Genomic DNA, 17,818 nt, shown 5'->3' on the forward strand with positions numbered 1-17,818 from the left:
TCCACTACAGCCCCGTTGATGTTAAATGGGGGCCTGTTCGGCCCACCTTTTCCTGTAGTCCAACATCAGCTCCTTTGTCTTGCTCACATTGAGGGAGAGGTTGTTGTCCTGGCACCACACTGCCAGTTCTCTGACCTCCTCCCTATAGGCTGTCTCATCGTTGTTGATGATCAGGTCCACCACTGGTGTGTCGTCAGCAAACTGAATGATTGTGTTGGAGTCGTGTTTGGCCACACAGTCGTGGGTGAACAGGGAATACAGGAGGGGACTAAGTACACACCCAATTCCCTTGGCACTTCTCGGTGGATGCTGCAGTGTACCCAAGTGGCATCGGGAGCAACTGCTTGCACGCGCGTTACCACTCCACTATGTCTCCCTGTCATGGCTTTTGTGCAATTAATACAGACACCAAAACATCTTGACCACCCAAATTAATTTGATGTCACAAAGCTGTCCAGTACTTTAAAAATATCCTCATGTTGTCCTAGTTTTCAGTGGATTGCAGAAGAGGATGTCTTCCTTAATTGACACCACATAAAAGTAACGGACATATACCAGGAGCTGTGCCAGGCCCGCCACGTCTGTTGACTCATCCAGCTGCAATGCATTGAATTCACTGGCTTGTAAGCAAATCAGTAATTGTTTCAAAACATCTCCTGCCATGTCCACTGATGCATCGTTAAACAGCGTTGTTTGATGAAGGCATTGTCTGTATATTTTTTTTGTTGCCTTTTCCCCCAGCATTGTCCCAGCCATATCCACGGCAGCAGGAAGAATAAAAGTCCTCCACAATAGTATGGGGCTTGCCTGTCCTCGCCACTCGGTAGCTCACCATATAAGACGCTTCTAGCCCCTTCTTATTAATGGTATCTGTTGCTTTTATACATGTTTTACTACTCAAAAGTAGTCTTTATTCTCACTCAAAAAACTCCCGTGGCTTATTTTTCAAATTGTCATGTTTCGTTTCTAAATATCTGCGCAAGAGTGAAGGTTTCCCGTGAGAGAGTAACGGTTAATGTGATTGGATGTTATTTATTAGACTAGTCTACCTGTATTTGACTTTGGGTTGTTATTTCCCTGAACACTAGATGGTTGAATTTGATTTTTGACAGTGAAACGAGGCTACTTCGGCGAGAAAAAAAAAACTTCAACCAAATGTATAGGCCCGTTGGAAAATATAAATGTACTGTTGGAAAATGTGAAAAGTACTAAAAATAAAAATAATTGGATCACATTTGTCGTACCCCCGACGGCATTGCATGTACCCCAGTTTGGGAATACCAGAACTAGATAAACAACAACATATCACAGCCATAGCAAGTAAAACGTTTCTGTTGCCATTACTGAGAATGTTCTTGCTGTTCGGCCAGCTACTTGCAAATGTATTTTGATTAAATACACTTCAAAAAAGTGTTTTGTAGTTTATTTTGATACATTCATCTTCATGGTATTTTGCAATTGTATTTTGCAATTTTGCCCATCCCTGTCTGTGTCAGAGAATAATTTCTTAACTGTCAGTGAGTGAACCTGATATTAGTGATGGAGGGGGAAAAAAATCCATATATCAGGATATAATTTACCATATGAAAAAGAAACGTCCTCTCACTGTCAACTGCGTTCATTTTCAGCAAACTTAACGTGTAAATATTTCTATGAACATAATATTCAACAACTGAGACAAACTGAACAAGTTCAACAGACATGTGACAAACAGAAATGGAACAATATGTCCCTGAACAAAACGGGGGGGTTAAAATCAAATCTAACAGTCAGTATCTGGTGTGGCCACCAGCTGCATTAAGTACTGCAGTGCATCTCCTCTTCATGGACTGCACCAGACTAGTTCTTGCTGTGAGATGTTACCCATCTCTTCCACCAAGGCACCTGCAAGTTCCCGGACATTTCTGGGGGGAATGGCCCTAGCCCTCCGCTCCAACAGGTCTCAGATGTGCTCAATGGGATTGAGATCCGGGCTCTTCGCTGGCCATGGCAGAACACTGACATTCCTGTCTTGCAGGAAATCACGCACAGAACAAGTAGTATGGCTGGTGGTAATTGTCATGCTAGAGGGTCAGGATGAGCCTGCAGGAAGGTTACCACATGAGGGAGGTGGATGTCTTCCCTGTAACGCACAGTGTTGAGATTGCCTGCAATGACAACAAACTCAGTCCGATGATGCTGTGACACACCGCCCCAGATAATGACGGACCCTCCACCTCCAAATCGATCCCGCTCCAGAGTACAGGCCTCGGTGGAGCGTTCATTCCTTCGACGATAAACGCGACTCCAACCATCACCCCTGGTGAGACAAAACCGCAACTCATCAGTGAAGATGACTTTTTGCCAGTCCTGTCTGGTCCAGCGACGGTGGGTTTGCGCCCATAGACAATATTGTTGCCGGCGATGTCTGGTAGACAGTCTGAGCCCTGATGGAGGGAGTGTGCATTCCTGGTGTGACTCGGGTAGTTGTTGTTGCCATCCTGTACCTGTCCCGCAGGTGTGATGTTCAGATGTACTGATCCTGTGCAGGTGTTGTTACATGTGGTCTGCCACTATGAGGACGATCAGCTGTCCATCCTGTCTCCCTGTAGCGCTGTCTTAGGCGTCTCACAGTACGGACATTGCAATTTATTGCCCTGGCCACATCTGCAGTCCTCATGCCTCCTTGCAGCATGCCTAAGGCAAGTTCAGGCAGATGAGCAGGGACCCTGGGCATCTTTCTTTTGGTATTTTTCAGAGTCAGTAGAAAGGCCTCTTTCAGTTTTCATAACTGTGACCTTAATTGCCTACCGTCTGTTAGTGTCTTAACGACCGTTCCACAGGTGCATGTTCATTAATTGTTCATGGTTCATTGAACAAGCATGGGAAACAGTGTTTAACTTCTTTGGGCTGGGGGCAGTATTGAGTAGCTTGGATGAATAAGTTGCTCAGAGCCTATCGAATAAAGTGTCTATGGGGTGAAATTGCACTTCCTAAGGCTTCCACTAGATGTCAACAGTCTTTAGAACCTTGTTTGATGCTTCTACTGTGAAGTGGGGCGAATGAGAGGGGAATGAGTCAGAGGCCTGACAGAGAGCCACGAGCTGGACGAGTGTTCATGTGAGAGTTAGCTTGAGTTCCATTGCATTTCTGAAGACAAGGGAATTCTCCGGTTGGAACATTACTGAAGATTTATGTTAAAAACATCCTAAAGATTGATTCTATACATCGCTTGACATGTTTCTACGGACTGTAACAGAACTTTTTGACTTGGTCTGCTCCTTGTGATCGCGCATCATTAATTTGGATTACTGGGCTAAACTCGCGCAAAAAAAGGAGGTATTTTGACAAAAATGGACATTATCGAACAAAACAAACATTTATTGTGGAACTGGGATTCCTGGGAGTGCATTCTGATGAAGATCATCAAAGGTAAGTGAATATTTATAATGCTATTTCTGACTTCTGTTGACTACACAACATGGCGGATATCTGTTTGGGTTTGTTTTGGTCTCTGAGGACCGTACTCAGATTATAGCACGGTGTGCTTTTTTCGTAAAGTTTTTTAAAAATCTGACAGTGGTTGCATTAAGGAGAAGTGTATCTATAATTCTCTGCATAATAGTTGTATCTTTTATCAATGTTTTATGAGTATTTCTGTAAATTGATGTGGGTCCCTGCAAAATCGCTGGATGTTTTGGAACTACTGAACGTAATGCGCCAATGTAAACTGAGGTTTTTTGAGATAAATATGAACTTTATCGAACAAAACATGCATGTATTGTGTAACATGTGGCCCTATGAGTGTCATCTGATGAAGATCAAAGGTAAGTGATTAATTTCTCTTTCTGCTTTTTGGGACTCCTCTCTTTGGCTGGAAAAATGGCTGTGTTTTTCTGTGACTTGGCTCTGACCTAACAATCGTTTGGTTTGCTTTCGCTGTAAAGCCTTTTTGAAATCGGACACTGGTGGGATTAACAAGAAGTGTATCTTTAAAATGGTGTAAAATGGAGGAATTGTAATTATGGGATTTCTGTTTGTTTTGAATTTGGCGTCCTGCACTTTCACTGGCTGTTGTCATATCGATCCTGTTAGCGGGATCTCAGCCCAAAGAGGTTATTAAACCCTTTACAATGATCTGTTTAGTTATTTTGATTTTTATGAATAATCTTTGAAAGACAGGGTCCAGAAAAATGGTGTTTTTTTTTTGTTGCTGAGTTTAGATCGCAATATTATTTTTTACAATATATCTATATTATTTTTGCACTAGTCGGCTGTACCTGCACCAAAACTACAGTAATGTTACTTCATAGCTGCTACTCTGTCTTTTTAAATAGTGAGGCAATTTGTTTTCAGCACTTTTATTTCCATGACTGACCAAACGAGTTCTCTTATGCCTCTCTTTTCCTTCTACAGCAGAAGTTTCAGGAAGGTAAAACGTTTTCAGTGAACTTAAACGACTAAAACCAGACATAAAATATGTAGAAAATATAATGGAGCAATATATTTTTTAAAAGATCATCTTTGAGAACTAACAATCACCTAAATAAAAACGAGACTAAATTCAAAATACAACATGGCCCCCATTGATTTTGTTTTAATGTTTGAGTCACTCAGATGGCATAAGAACGTGGAAAAATGTGTTTAATTGACGAAAATTAGCTTTAAAACTGAAAATGTTCTCTCAGCCCCATGGCAAAATGTGTAGAACTACAGGAAATTAACTTTGAAGCTGTAATTTTTATCTGAGCCCCATGACAAAATGTGTAGAATCCTTGGGGAAACACTGTATAGGTATCGTGATAATATCGCATCGTGAGGTCCCTGGCAATTCCCAGCCTTACGTCATATACTAGTGTACTTAGGGATGGGACTGGGTGCGTTACCATAGGACACAGGACCTTAACAAGAGAGTGGTCTACTGCATTTACTCAACAAATTCACACACCCAGATATCCGTGTACATCCTCCCAGACATACAATACACACAAAAGCACAGGTCTATTGTGACACTGCGCTCTCCTTATCACCCCATATCTCTCTCTCCTCCTCTTTTCTCCCCCCTTGCCCTTCTCTTGAGCATAGGAATGAAGCTAGTCAGGTCTTTCACCATGACCTCCATGAACAACAAGGTCACACACACACACACAATTTCCCATCACCATCAGCAACCTCCCACCAAGTGTGTGTACGTGTGTGCTTGCAGAACGGAACTATGGAGACAAACAAATGGGAAGATGGGAGATGGTTGGAAGAGATTGGACAGAGTGGAGTGAGAGAAGGAGAGATAAGGGGGTGAGACTGATAGGATAACATGGAGAGTTAACTGATAGTGGCGGAGAGAGAGAGAGAGAATGTAGTGGTTACGAGCCAGTTACTGAAAGGTCGCCGGTTCAAATCCAACTAGGTTAAAAATCTGTTGATGTGCCCTTGAGTAAGGCACTTAACCCTAATTGCTCCTGTAAGTCGCTCTGAATAAGAGTGTTTGCTAAATGACTAAATGGAGAGATAAAAAGCAGGACAGAGTGAGACTTATTTGTACTTCTTTCATTTGTATTGCTTAGGAAACAGTGCTAAACTAAACACACTTCCTCTCCTGCGGGCAAAAATTCCAAGAAAACAACTCTCTCTCTCCCTCCTTCCCTCTCCCTCCTTTCTTTCTCCTTCCCTCTTTCTTTCCCTCTCCCTCATTCTCTCTCAATATTTGTTCCTGTGCAACTTCTGAGTCGGAGTATCACCATGACAAGTGTAGCTCTCCATTCTCCAGCCTGTGTACTAAAGCTAACACTGTTGACAACAGGCAACAAAAAGGCTTTCGAATTCCATCAAAATTAACCACTGACCTAGAATATTACAACAGAGGGAATAGAATAGAGCAGAAAGATTACCGAACATTATTGATTACAACTGACAAGCAAAATTATGGTGAATATTATATTATGCATGTGATGAAACAAGTGGTTATTACTACATTTAGGGTAGCTGCGTCGGCCTCTCTGAGATTAGTCAATGGGAGATTAGGCCGCGCAAGCCAGTACTTCAGGGACAGACGCAACACACACGAACAGGTGGACTTTAAAGGTCATAAATGCACACGTGCGCGCACACACACACACACACACACACACACACACACATACACACACACACACACACACACACACACAACATCATTTAGACTGGTAAACTTAGAACACAGGTGACATTATGGTGACACAGAACAAACATATCATTTCTGGTTTTACTTGTCCCGTTCTGCTGGCCCGTGTGCTTTGCTGTCTCACGTCCCTCTCCTACTCTCAACAGTATAGTGGAAAGATCCACTCTGTTGAGCTCTATGATTAAAAAGCTCTGAGTGTGTGTGTGTGTGGTAAACCTCCCTCATATTCCAGTGTGTGTGTGTGTGTGTGTGGTAAAACTCCCCTGCCTATGCTGTGTTGTAGAGGTCGACCAATTATGATTTTTCAACGCCGATACCGATTATTGGAGGACCAAAAAAAGCCGATACGGATTTAAATCGGCCGATTTAAAAAAATGTATTTGTAATAATGACAATTACAACAATACTGAATGAACACTTATTTTAACTTAATACAATACATCAATAAAATCATTTTCCCCTCAAATAAATAATGAAACATGTTCAATTTGGTTTAAATAATGCAAAAACAAAGTGTTGGAGAAGAAGTTAAAAGTGCAATATGCGCCATGTAAGAAAGCTAACGTTTAAGTTCCTTGCTCCGAACATGAGAACATATGAAAGCCGGTGGTTCCTTTTAACATGAGTCTTCAATATTCCCAGGTAAGAAGTTTTAGGTTGTAGTTATTATAGGAATTACAGGACTATTTCTCTCTATACGATTTGTATTTCATATACCTTTGACTATTGGATGTTCATATAGGCACTTTAGTATTGCCAGTGTAACAGAATAGCTTCCATCCCTCTCCTCGCCGCTACCTGGGCTCGAACCAGGAACACATCGATAACAGCTACCCTCGAAGCAGCGTTACCCATGCAGAGCAAGGGGAACAACTACTCCAAGTCTCAGAGCGAGTGACGTCTGAAACGCTATTAGCACGCACCCCGCTAACTAGCTAGCCATTTCACATCGGTTACACCAGTCTAATCTCGGGAGTTGATAGGCTTGAAGTCATAAACAGCGCGATGCTTGAAGCATTGCAAAGAGCTGCTGGCAAAATACACGCAAGAAAGTGTTGTTTGAATGAATGCTTACGAGCCTGCTGGTGCCTACCATTGCTCAGTCAGACAGCTCTATCAAATCATAGACTTAATTATAACACAATAACACACAGAAATACGAGCCTTAGGTCATTAATATGGTCGAATCCGGAAACGATCATTTCGAAAACAAAACGTTTATTCTTTCAGTGAAATACGGAACCGTTCAGTATCTAACGGATGGCATCCCCAAGTCTAAATATTGCTGTTACATTGCACAACCTTCAATGTTATGTCATAATTACGTAAAATTCTGGCAAATTAGTTCGCAATGAGCCAGGCGGCCCAAACTGTTGCATATACCCTGACTCAATTTCACCTGGTTAATATTGCCTGCTAACCTAGATTTCTTTTAGCTAAATATGCAGGTTTAAAAATATATACTTCTGTGTATTGATTTTAAGAAAGGCATTGATGTTTATGGTTAGGTACATGTTGGAGCAACAACAGTCCTTTTTCGCAAATGCACACCGCAGGACACGCTAGATAAACTAGTAATATTATCAACCATGTGTAGTTATAACTAGTGATGATGGATTGTTTTTTATAAGATAAGTTTAATGCTAGCTAGCAACTTAACTTGGCTTCTTACTGCATTCGTGTAACAGGCGGGCTCCTCGTGCGGCAGGATGTTAGAGCGTTGGACTAGTTAACCGTAAGGTTGCAAGACTGAATCCCTGAGCAGACAAGGTAAAAATCTGTCATTCTGCCCCTGAACGAGGCAGTAAACCCACCATTCCATGGCCGTCATTGAAAATAAGAATGTGTTCTTAACTGACTTGCCTCTTTAAATAAAGGTGTAAAAAATTTTTTTTTTAAAAAGACGTCCAAAAATACAGATTTGTCATGAAAACTTGAAATCGGCCCTAATTAAAATCGGCCGTTCCGATTAATAGGTCGACCTCTACTGTGTTGTGTTCCAGTGTGGACTGGGACCGTATGGTGCCCTGATGTTGAAAGCTGCAGCACCGCGTTGTTTTGCTGACTGTTGCTGTGTGTGTGGTTTAGATCACCCACTCCCAGGGATTTTGGTTTGGGTTGTGGTCAACCCATGTAGGGGTACATTGAGCTACTTCACGACCATTCAACTGGATTCATGACTTCTTGACAATGTGGTGTAATGAGAGAACTGGAGAGATGATGTCACTAAATGGAATGTGGTGCTCACCCAAACACTACTGCGTTCCAACTGTAATCACATTCCCCATAGCAGTGGTTCCCCAACATTTGATAGTCCCGTACCCCTTCAAACATTCAACCTCCAGCTGCATACACCCTCTAGCACCAGGGTCAGCGCACTCTCAAATGTTTTTTTTTGCCATCATTGTAAGCCTGCCACAAACACTATACAATATATTTATTAAACATAAGAGTGTGAGTTTAAATCACAAACCGGCTCATGGGAAGTGACATAGAGCTCTTATAGGACCAGGGCACAAATAATAATCAATAACTTTGCTCTTTATTTAGCCATCTTACACATAAAACTTTATTTGTTCATCGAAAATTGTGAATAACTCACCACAGGTTAATGAGAAGGGTGTGCTTGAAAGGATGCACATAACTCTGCAATGTTGGGTTATATTGGAGAGAGTCTCAGTCTTAATTAATTTTCCCACACAGTCTTTGCCTGCATTTATTTTTCATGCTAGTGAGGGGCGAGAATCCACTCTCACATAGGTATGTGGTTGCAAAGGGCATCAGCGTCTTAACAGTGTGATTTGCCAAGGGTAGGATACTCTGAGTGCAGTCCAATTCTGAAATCTGGCAGTGGCTTCTGATTAAATTACATTTTCACAGAACCTCGTTGTAATTTCGATGAGGCTCTCTTGTTCAGATATCGGCAAGTGGACTGGAGGCAGGGCATGAAAGGGATAACGAATCCAGTTGTTTCATGTACTTTACCGAAATGGATGACCTGCGTAATGCAAACAGCGACGAGCGCCAACTTCTTAATCATAGCCTCAATTTTGTCCCGCACACTAGATTCAGATCAATCAGGCGAAAAAAAAACATCACCCAGATAGGCCAGTCGCGTGAGAAGATCGTCATCATGCAAGCGGTCAGACAAGTGAAAATGATGGTCCGTAAAGAAAACGTTAAGCTCGTCTCTCAATTCAACAAGACGTGTCAATACTTTGCCCCTTGATAACCAGCGCACTTCTGTATGTTGTAAAAGTGTTACATGGTCGCTGCCCATATCATTGCATAATGCAGAAAATGCACGAGCGTTCAGTGGCCTTGCTTTAACAAAGTTAACCATTTTCACTGTAGTGTCCAAAACATCTTTCAAGCGGTCAGGCATTCCCTTGGCAGCAAGAGCCTCTCGGTGGATGCTGAGGTGTACCCAAGTGGCGTCTTGCGCGTACCCCCAACGGCATTGCGCGTACCCCTGGGGGTAAGCGTTCCACAGTTTGGGAATACCTGTCCTATATAGTCCACTACTTTTGACCAGGGCCCATAGGGAATAGGATGCCATTAGGGATGCACACCACTGTGTACTTTACAGGAGACTCAGACCAACACAGGATAACAACAGGGAGCTTTAAATTAAAAAAAATTAAAAATCCTTGACATGGTTTCATACAAGACTGTAACATGCGTATCTGTACCGTGAGATCACTGGCATTTCGCTACACTCGCATTAACATCTGCTAACCATGTGTATGTGACAAATAAAATTTGATTTTGATTTGATTTGAGTAGAGTGCTGTAGCTACTAGGTAGCTACTGAGTTGTGGAAAGCAATATCCAGTATCATTTGTAGATGGCAATAGGACAGATGTTCAAGCCCTAACAGGAAACAACGCATGACTAAAACAGGAAGAGGTTGAGCTGGGTTCGGTTCTGCTACATTAGAAATATATAGTGACTATATAATGTATTTATATTGTATTTTAGATTTATAAAACAGTGGAACTTCCAGGCTAATTCTGCCATAGACACGATTAGGACATTCATTGTTTTAAGAGAACTGCAACACTGCCAACAGTAATCAGTAGTATATCTAGATTAGAGGTAAATCCATTACAGAGCTCACATTTTACCCAATATAGGCTGTGTATAATCTGCGGTGGGCTGTTGAGCGTGGTGTACAGGCCTGGCACATGGGGGAGAATACATTACAGTAGATCACAGCGGGAAATAAATGGGTAGAACTAGACAGAGGATTACAAAACAGTCTAATCTCCATCTCTCTTCTGTTGACTTGAACCATTTCTGAGCCAGTAACAACCACTGGATCTGGTCCCCAAGGATCTCCAGGACCAGACGTCTATAGCCATGTGAGTGATATGGAAATGTTGGCCTTAGAAATAGAAACCAAAAGTACAGTCGAATCCAAATTCTACATGTGAACGAACGCATGCCCGAAATGAGAGAAACTAACCTAACATTTGACAGTGGAAGAATGTGGAGCCGTTATCAAAACGGATCGTGTCACGCAATATCTGTAGCAGCATTCATTTCATAACAACCTGTTTCGATATGATCCATGAGAAGGCAGGGAGTGATGTATGTGATTCAATAGGTGAGCTGTACAATATTCAAAACCTCCCGTAACACTTTATTTGACCGTTTCGGAAATACCTTTTGAATTGTGTCGCGTTGAGTATTGGTAACATCTCTGTATGTTTTTAGTGTCAAAATGTCACCAAAGGAAAACTGATTGTATGACATATCTAGTCAGATGCTGTAGTCTGCAAGTCTTACACTACTATGTAAAAAAGTAGGGTATTTTTTTAATACCAAACGCAGTACACATGCTGTGCACTGATGGCAGTCATCATACAACAAGTCCAAAAGGAGAGTTAAAATACTGGGAGCATATAAATAAGCATCGCTATGGTTACAGGTCAGTGATGAAATGACAGAGTAGACTTGTTCAGTCTGTTAGTCTGAGTATTCTGTCCTGTAATCCAGGGGAACCATGGGTTATGGGCTAGTCCTGTTATGTAAAACTGTCTCTAAATGGAACTCCGCTGGTGATGGTCAGGGCACTATGCGTGTGTGTATGAGAGAGAGAGAGCGAGAGAGGGTGTGTGTGTGTGTGTATTGGGTGGCAGATCTAATATAACTCCAACAATGAGAGCCATTCTTTCTGGTGGGGGGTGCAGAGGGAGGGGGAGATGGATTAAATAGTTCTAAACTACCTCGGCTCAACTTCCCTCTATCCCTCACATCTCTTGAGGCACTTACCACTGGATGAGCAGCCACCACAGCACAGTGAGGCAAGGCCAGATCTCTCTCTCTCTGTGTGAGTGAGTGAATGTGTGTGAGAGAGAGGGTGAGGGAGAGAGAGATCTAGATTTGGGTAAATGGTTCTTATTGTTCCCCTCCCTCCCAAGTGTGTGTACCCCGTTGTGTGTGTGTGTGTGTGTCCCGAGCAAGCAGGAATTCCACACGTGGCATGGGGCTTTCAAAGGAGCTGCCAACATGCCATGTCACCCTCAGGCTTGCCAGGAAGCAGAGTAGCGTTACAAAGTGTTACTGGGCAGCGACATGCTACTGGCATGTATACCGGCTAGACCAGGTTATACCAAATGCGCAGTGACCTCAATTCTTGCACTGTTTTACCTAATTTCTTGCACTGTTTTGTCTCACTAGTCTGAGTTTTTGTGCCACCTCTTTGGGGAGATAAAATATGATTTGTTGAAATGAAAAGGTTGAAAAGTATCAGATCCTGTGTCAGTGGTTGGGGGCAACTCACAGTGGGTAGGGGCTAGATGTCGGTTTAGCATTGGTAGTTTATTTCAAATGAGCAAGGATAGAGGGGCAAGTAGCGACATTGTGATGAAAAGGTTAATAGAGTCAGGTCTTACTGGAACATGTTGGCATGGCCTACAGGGTGATTTGATTCCCATCAGACTTTTTAGGGGGGGAAAAAACGTGATTCACTCCTTGGTAAACACATGCACTCATTCCATCCATCCAACTCAGTTTGAAATAACCTTTCTCCAGGTGCTGTAGTTGAAACACACAGACATGAGGTGTAACCACACGGTTGTTTTCTTCAGGAAGGGACACGTGTGCAGTCGTCATCTAAATCATTTACAGTATGAGCTCCCATTAAATAACACATTAAATGATCACACTCTAGATCAGTGGTTCCCAAATCTGGGGTCGGAACCCCATGTGGGGTCACCAAAAGTTGAAATGGGGTCCCCTGAGAAAATCTGTAATCTCTTCAAATGGTTATAGAATAGAACTTTCTTAGTTTCAACTACTATTAGGATGCACATTCATGTTGTTATGTGTTGCAAACACCCAGCAACTCAGGAATATCATTTTTCAAAGTGGGGTCTCCTGCATTTTCTAGTGTCAATTTGCAGTCATGTGCTGTTAAAGTTTGGGAAGCTCTCCCATGGACTCAATGAACCCTTGAGGCTGTACTAAGAGTATACATACCACACACAAAACACACACACACTTTCATGATTAAAGACTCATTGTGTAATTGTAACAACATACAAGAACTCAAGTCCTTTTGTTCACCTGACCTAGAATTCCTCAAAACAAATGCAACCTGTATGATCTCCCAAGAGAACTCTCCTCGGTTATCGTCACAGCCATGTACAGTTGAAGTCAGAAGTTTACATACACTTAGGTTGGAGTCATTAAAACTCGTTTTTCAACCACTCCACAAATTTGTTGTTAACAAACTAGAGTTTTGGCAAGTCAGTTAGTCATCTACTTTGTGTATGACAAGTAATTTTTCCAACAATTGATTACAGACAGATTATTTCACTGTATCACAATTCCAGTGGGTCAGAAGTTTACATACACTAAGTTGACTGTGCCTTTAAAAAGCTTGGAAAATTCAAGAAAATGATGTTACGGCTTTAGAAGCTTCTGATGGGCTAATTGACATCATTTGAATCAATTGTAGGTGTATCTGTGGATGCATTTCAAGACCTACCTTCAAACTCAGTGCCTCTTCGCTTGACATGGGAAAATCAAAAGAAATCAGCCAAGACCTCAGAAAACAAATGTAGACCTCCACAAGTCTGGTTCATCCTTGGGAGCAATTTCCAAATGCCTGAAGGTACCACGTTCATCTGTACAAACAATAGTACGGAAGTATAAACATGATGGGACCACGCAGCCGTCATACCACTCAGGAAGGAGACGCGTTCTGTCTCCTAGAGATTAACTTCTTTGGTGCGAAAAGTGCAAATCAATCCCAGAACAACAGCAAAGGACCATGTGAAGATGCTGGAGGAAACAGGTACAAAAGCATCTATATCCACAGTAAAACGAGTCCTATACCGACAAAACCTGAAAGGCTGCTCAGCATGGTAGAAGCCACTGCTCCAAAACCACCATAAAAAAAGCCAGACTACGGTTTGCAACTGCACATGGGGACAAAGATCGTACTTTCTGGAGAAATGTCCTCTGGTCTGATGAAACAAAAATAGAACTGTTTGGCCATAATGTCCATCGTTATGTTTGGAGGAAAAAGGAGGAGGCTTGCAAGCCGAAGAACACCATCCCAACCGTGAAGCACGGGGGTGGCAGCATCATGTTGTGGGGGTGATTTGCTGCAGGGACTGGTGAACTTCACAAAATTAATGGCATCGTGAGGAAGGAAAATTTGGTGGATATATTGAAGCAACATCTCAAGACATCAGTCAGGAAGTTAAAGCTTGGTCGCAAATGGGTCTTCCAAATGGACAATGACCCCAAGCATACTTCCAAAGTTGTGGCAAAATGGCTTAACTTGTTGAGTATAGGGGGCCGTATTTTGATTTTTTGGATGAAAAACGTACCCATTTGAAATGGCCTATTTCTCAGGCCTAGAAACTAGAATATGCATATAATTGTCAGATGAGGATAGAAAACTCTAAAGTTTCCAAAACTGTCAAAATATTGTCTGAGTATAACAGAACTGATATTGCAGGCGAAAACCTGAGGAACATCAAACCAGGAAGTGGCTTCTATTTTTGAAAGCTGAGCGAGAAAGATAACATTGCGTCAGTGGATAGCTGGGTGTTCGCATGAGTTTGAGTGGGGCAGCCATTGTCTCTCCCTCTCCTATTGAAAAAGCGATTGTCCCAATTTATATATTATCGATTATATATTTTAAAAACAACCTGAGGATTGATTATAAAAAATGTTTGACATGTTTCTGTGGACATTACGGATACTATTTGGAATTTTCGTCGGCGATGTCGTGACCGCTCAAGCCTGTGGATTTCTGAACATAATGCGCCAAACAGGTGCGAATGAACATAATGCGCCAAACATAATCCACAACAGGTGGATTAACAACAAGCTAAGCTGTGTTTTGCTTTATTGCACTTGTGATTTCATGAAAATTAAATATGTTTAGTAATTATATTTGAATATGGCGCGCTGCAATTTAGCGGGTGTTTATGAAAATGATCCCGCTAACGGGATAGGGTGTATCAAGAAGTTTTAAGGACAACAAAGTCAAGGTATTGGAGTGGCCATCACAAAGCCCTGACCTCAATCCCATAGAAAATGTGTGGGCAGAACTGAAAAAGTGTGTGCGAGCAAGGAGGCCTACAAACCTGACTCGGTTACACCAGCTCTGTCAGGAGGAATGGGCCAAAATTCACCCAACTTATTGTGGGAAGCTGTGGGAAGGCTACCCGAAACGTTTGACCCAAGTTAAACAATTTAAAGGCAATGCTACCAAATACTAATTGAGTGTATGTAAAATTCTGACCCACTGGGAATGTGATGAAAGAAATAAAAGCTGAAATAAATCACTCTGCTATTATTCTGACATTTCACATTCTTAAAATAAAGTGGTGATCATAACTGACATAAGACAGGGAATTTTTACAAGGATTAAATGTCAGGAATTGTGAAAAACTGAGTTTAAATGTTTTTGGCTAAGGGGTATGTAAACTTCCAACTTCAACTGTATATCCCCCCACAAGCGGATTCCAAGACAGCTATCAAGAAACTTCACTGGACTTTACGCAAACTGGAAACCATATATCATGAGGCTGCATGTATTGTAGCTGGGGATTTTAACAAAACTAATCTGAGAACAAGGCTACCTAAATTCTATCAGCATATCGATTGCAGTACACAAGCGAGTAATGCACTCGACCACCGTCCATTTGTCAAATCTGACCATGATTCTATCTTGTTGCTCCCCTCTTATAGGCAGAAACTAAAAACAGGAAGCGCCCATGCTTAGGTCTATCCAACGCTGGTCTGACCAATCGGATTCCACGCTTCACGATTGTTGTTTCGATCGCGTGGACTGGGATATGTTCCGGGTAGCCTCAGACAATAACATTGACGTATACGCTGACTTGGTGAGCAAGTTTATAAGGAAGTGTATAGGAGATGTTGTACTCACAGAGACTATTAAAACCTACCCTAACCAGAAACCGGGGATTGATGGCAGCATTCGCGCAAAACTGAAAGCATGTACCACCGCATTTAATCATGGCAAGGCGACTGGAAACATGACCGAATACAAACAGTGTAGTTAGGAATACCTACGTAAGAATGCTTTTCCTTTGACTACACCTCAGCATTCAACACCACAGTGCCCTCAAACTCATCATTAAGATTGAGACCCTGGGTCCTGACCCCGCCCTGTGCAACTGAGTCCTGGACTTCCTGACGGGCCGCCCCCAAGTGGTGAAGGTAGGAAAAAACATCTCCACTTCGCTGATCCTCAACACTGGGGCCCCACAAGGGTGCGTTTCAGCCCTCTCCTGTACTCCCTGTTCACCCATGACTGCGTGGCCATGCATGCCTCCAACTCAAGTTTGCAGACGACACAATAGGGAGGAGGTGAGGGCCCTCGGAGTGTGGTGTCAGGAAAATAACCTCTCAATGTCAGCAAATCAAAAGAGATGATTGTGGACTTCAGGAAACCGCAGAGGGAGCAGCCCCTATCCACATCAACGGGACATCAGTGGAGAAGGTGGAAAGTTCCTCGGTGTACATATCAACAACAAACTGAAATGGTCCACGCACACAGACAGTGTGGTGAAGAAGGCGCAAGCCACTACCTGTTCACCCCGCTTCCATCCAGAAGGCGAGGTCAGTACAGGTGCATCAAAGCTGGGAGCGGGAGACTGAAAAACAGCTTATATTTCAAGGCCATCAGATTGTTATACAGCCACCACTAGCACAGAGAGGTGGCTGCATACCTACTGACTTGATATCATTGGCCACTTTAATTAATGGAACACTAGTCACTTTAACAATGCCACTTTAAGAATGTTTACATATCTCACATTACTCATCTCATATGTATATACTGTATCCTTCACTATATATTCTTTACCATATATTGCATCTTAGCCGCTCTGTCACTGCTCATCCATATATTTTATACTCATATATTCTCATCCCATTCCTTTACTAGATTGTGTGTATTAGGTTTTGTTGTGGAATTGTTAGATATTACCTGTTAGATGCTGCTGTCGGATCTAGAAGCATAAACATTTAGCCACACTGGATTCGAACCAATGCATGCTGCATTCTGTTATGTGAACGATGGGCTGAGCCTTGGATACAGCCAGTATTGCGCCAAACGCGCATCACTCGTTCGTTACAGCCAGTAGTGCTCCAACCCCCCACCCCACTTTTCGCATCGGATCTACACAAATCAACTATTTTGGATTCAAAACGGTGAATTTAGCCGAAAAGTGACTAGTTTGCATCTCACACACACACACACACACACACACACACACGAGCCTGCCAGAAAACATATTCCCCACAATTACCATGGAGTTAGTTGACCAAACATTTTTAGGCTTAAATAAATGCACAGACGAAACGATTCATTGCTTCCAAACCGCACCGTAGTCTAAGGATCAATCTGTACTTTTGGGTACTCCACAACATCTCTCATTCTATCTCTTTCATTAATTTTCTCTATCCTAGTTTCTTTCCTCTCTTCTCAATAAGAGGGGGACTCATCGTTCTGGGATGGAGCGAGACAATGTGAAAAAAGAGAGAGAGAGAGAGATGGGGGGGAAAGAAGCGAAAGAAAGAGATTGTGAGAGGAAAGAAAGACAGTGAGGAGAGAAAGAGAGCGAGAGACAGGAGAGAGTAAGATAGAGGGAAAGGGAGAGAGAGAGAAAGAGAGAGTGTGAGTGAGTGACTGAATGAGTGACTGAGTGAGAGAGTAAGTTAGAGAGAGACAGGAGAGAGAGGAGAAAGACAGGAAAGACAGGAGTGTAAGTTAGAGAGAGAGAGAGACACCACGGCAGAAACACCCGAACAAAAGGGTCATTTATTTGAGGAAGAAAAAGGGGGAGGCGGAATAGACTGGAGGGATGAAGGGAGGAGGGGACACTGCACAGAGGCATTTGATTTGGGAGCAGTTTGCGGTAGTGAAACACTGGCCCCCTCTCAACATTCCCAGCCAACGTGTAACATTCTGCCCCACGCTGCCTCGCTGACGCGACCATGCTAACACGCACAGCCAGAGATTTCCCCAAAATACCTACTGTGGAGGCTAGCTAACGGTGGTAACGTTCTCCATAAAGGCCCACTGTTTGAAAGCTAGCTAACGGTGCTAACATTCTCCATAAAGGCCCACTGTTTGAAAGCTAGCTAGCCTAGCGCGACTCAGCACTTCACTACCCAATCTGG

The 17,818-nt window shown here is 42.6% G+C and overlaps 1 protein-coding gene across 1 annotated transcript in view; it reads right to left on the reverse strand.

Annotated features, from left to right (window-relative positions):
- Positions 1-17,818, reverse strand: part of LOC112233838 (insulin receptor substrate 1-B) — an 84,778-nt gene that overhangs the window by 22,529 nt on the left and 44,431 nt on the right.

Source organism: Oncorhynchus tshawytscha, linkage group LG15 (genome assembly GCF_018296145.1).
Source record: "Oncorhynchus tshawytscha isolate Ot180627B linkage group LG15, Otsh_v2.0, whole genome shotgun sequence".
Classification (NCBI taxonomy): domain Eukaryota; kingdom Metazoa; phylum Chordata; class Actinopteri; order Salmoniformes; family Salmonidae; genus Oncorhynchus; species Oncorhynchus tshawytscha.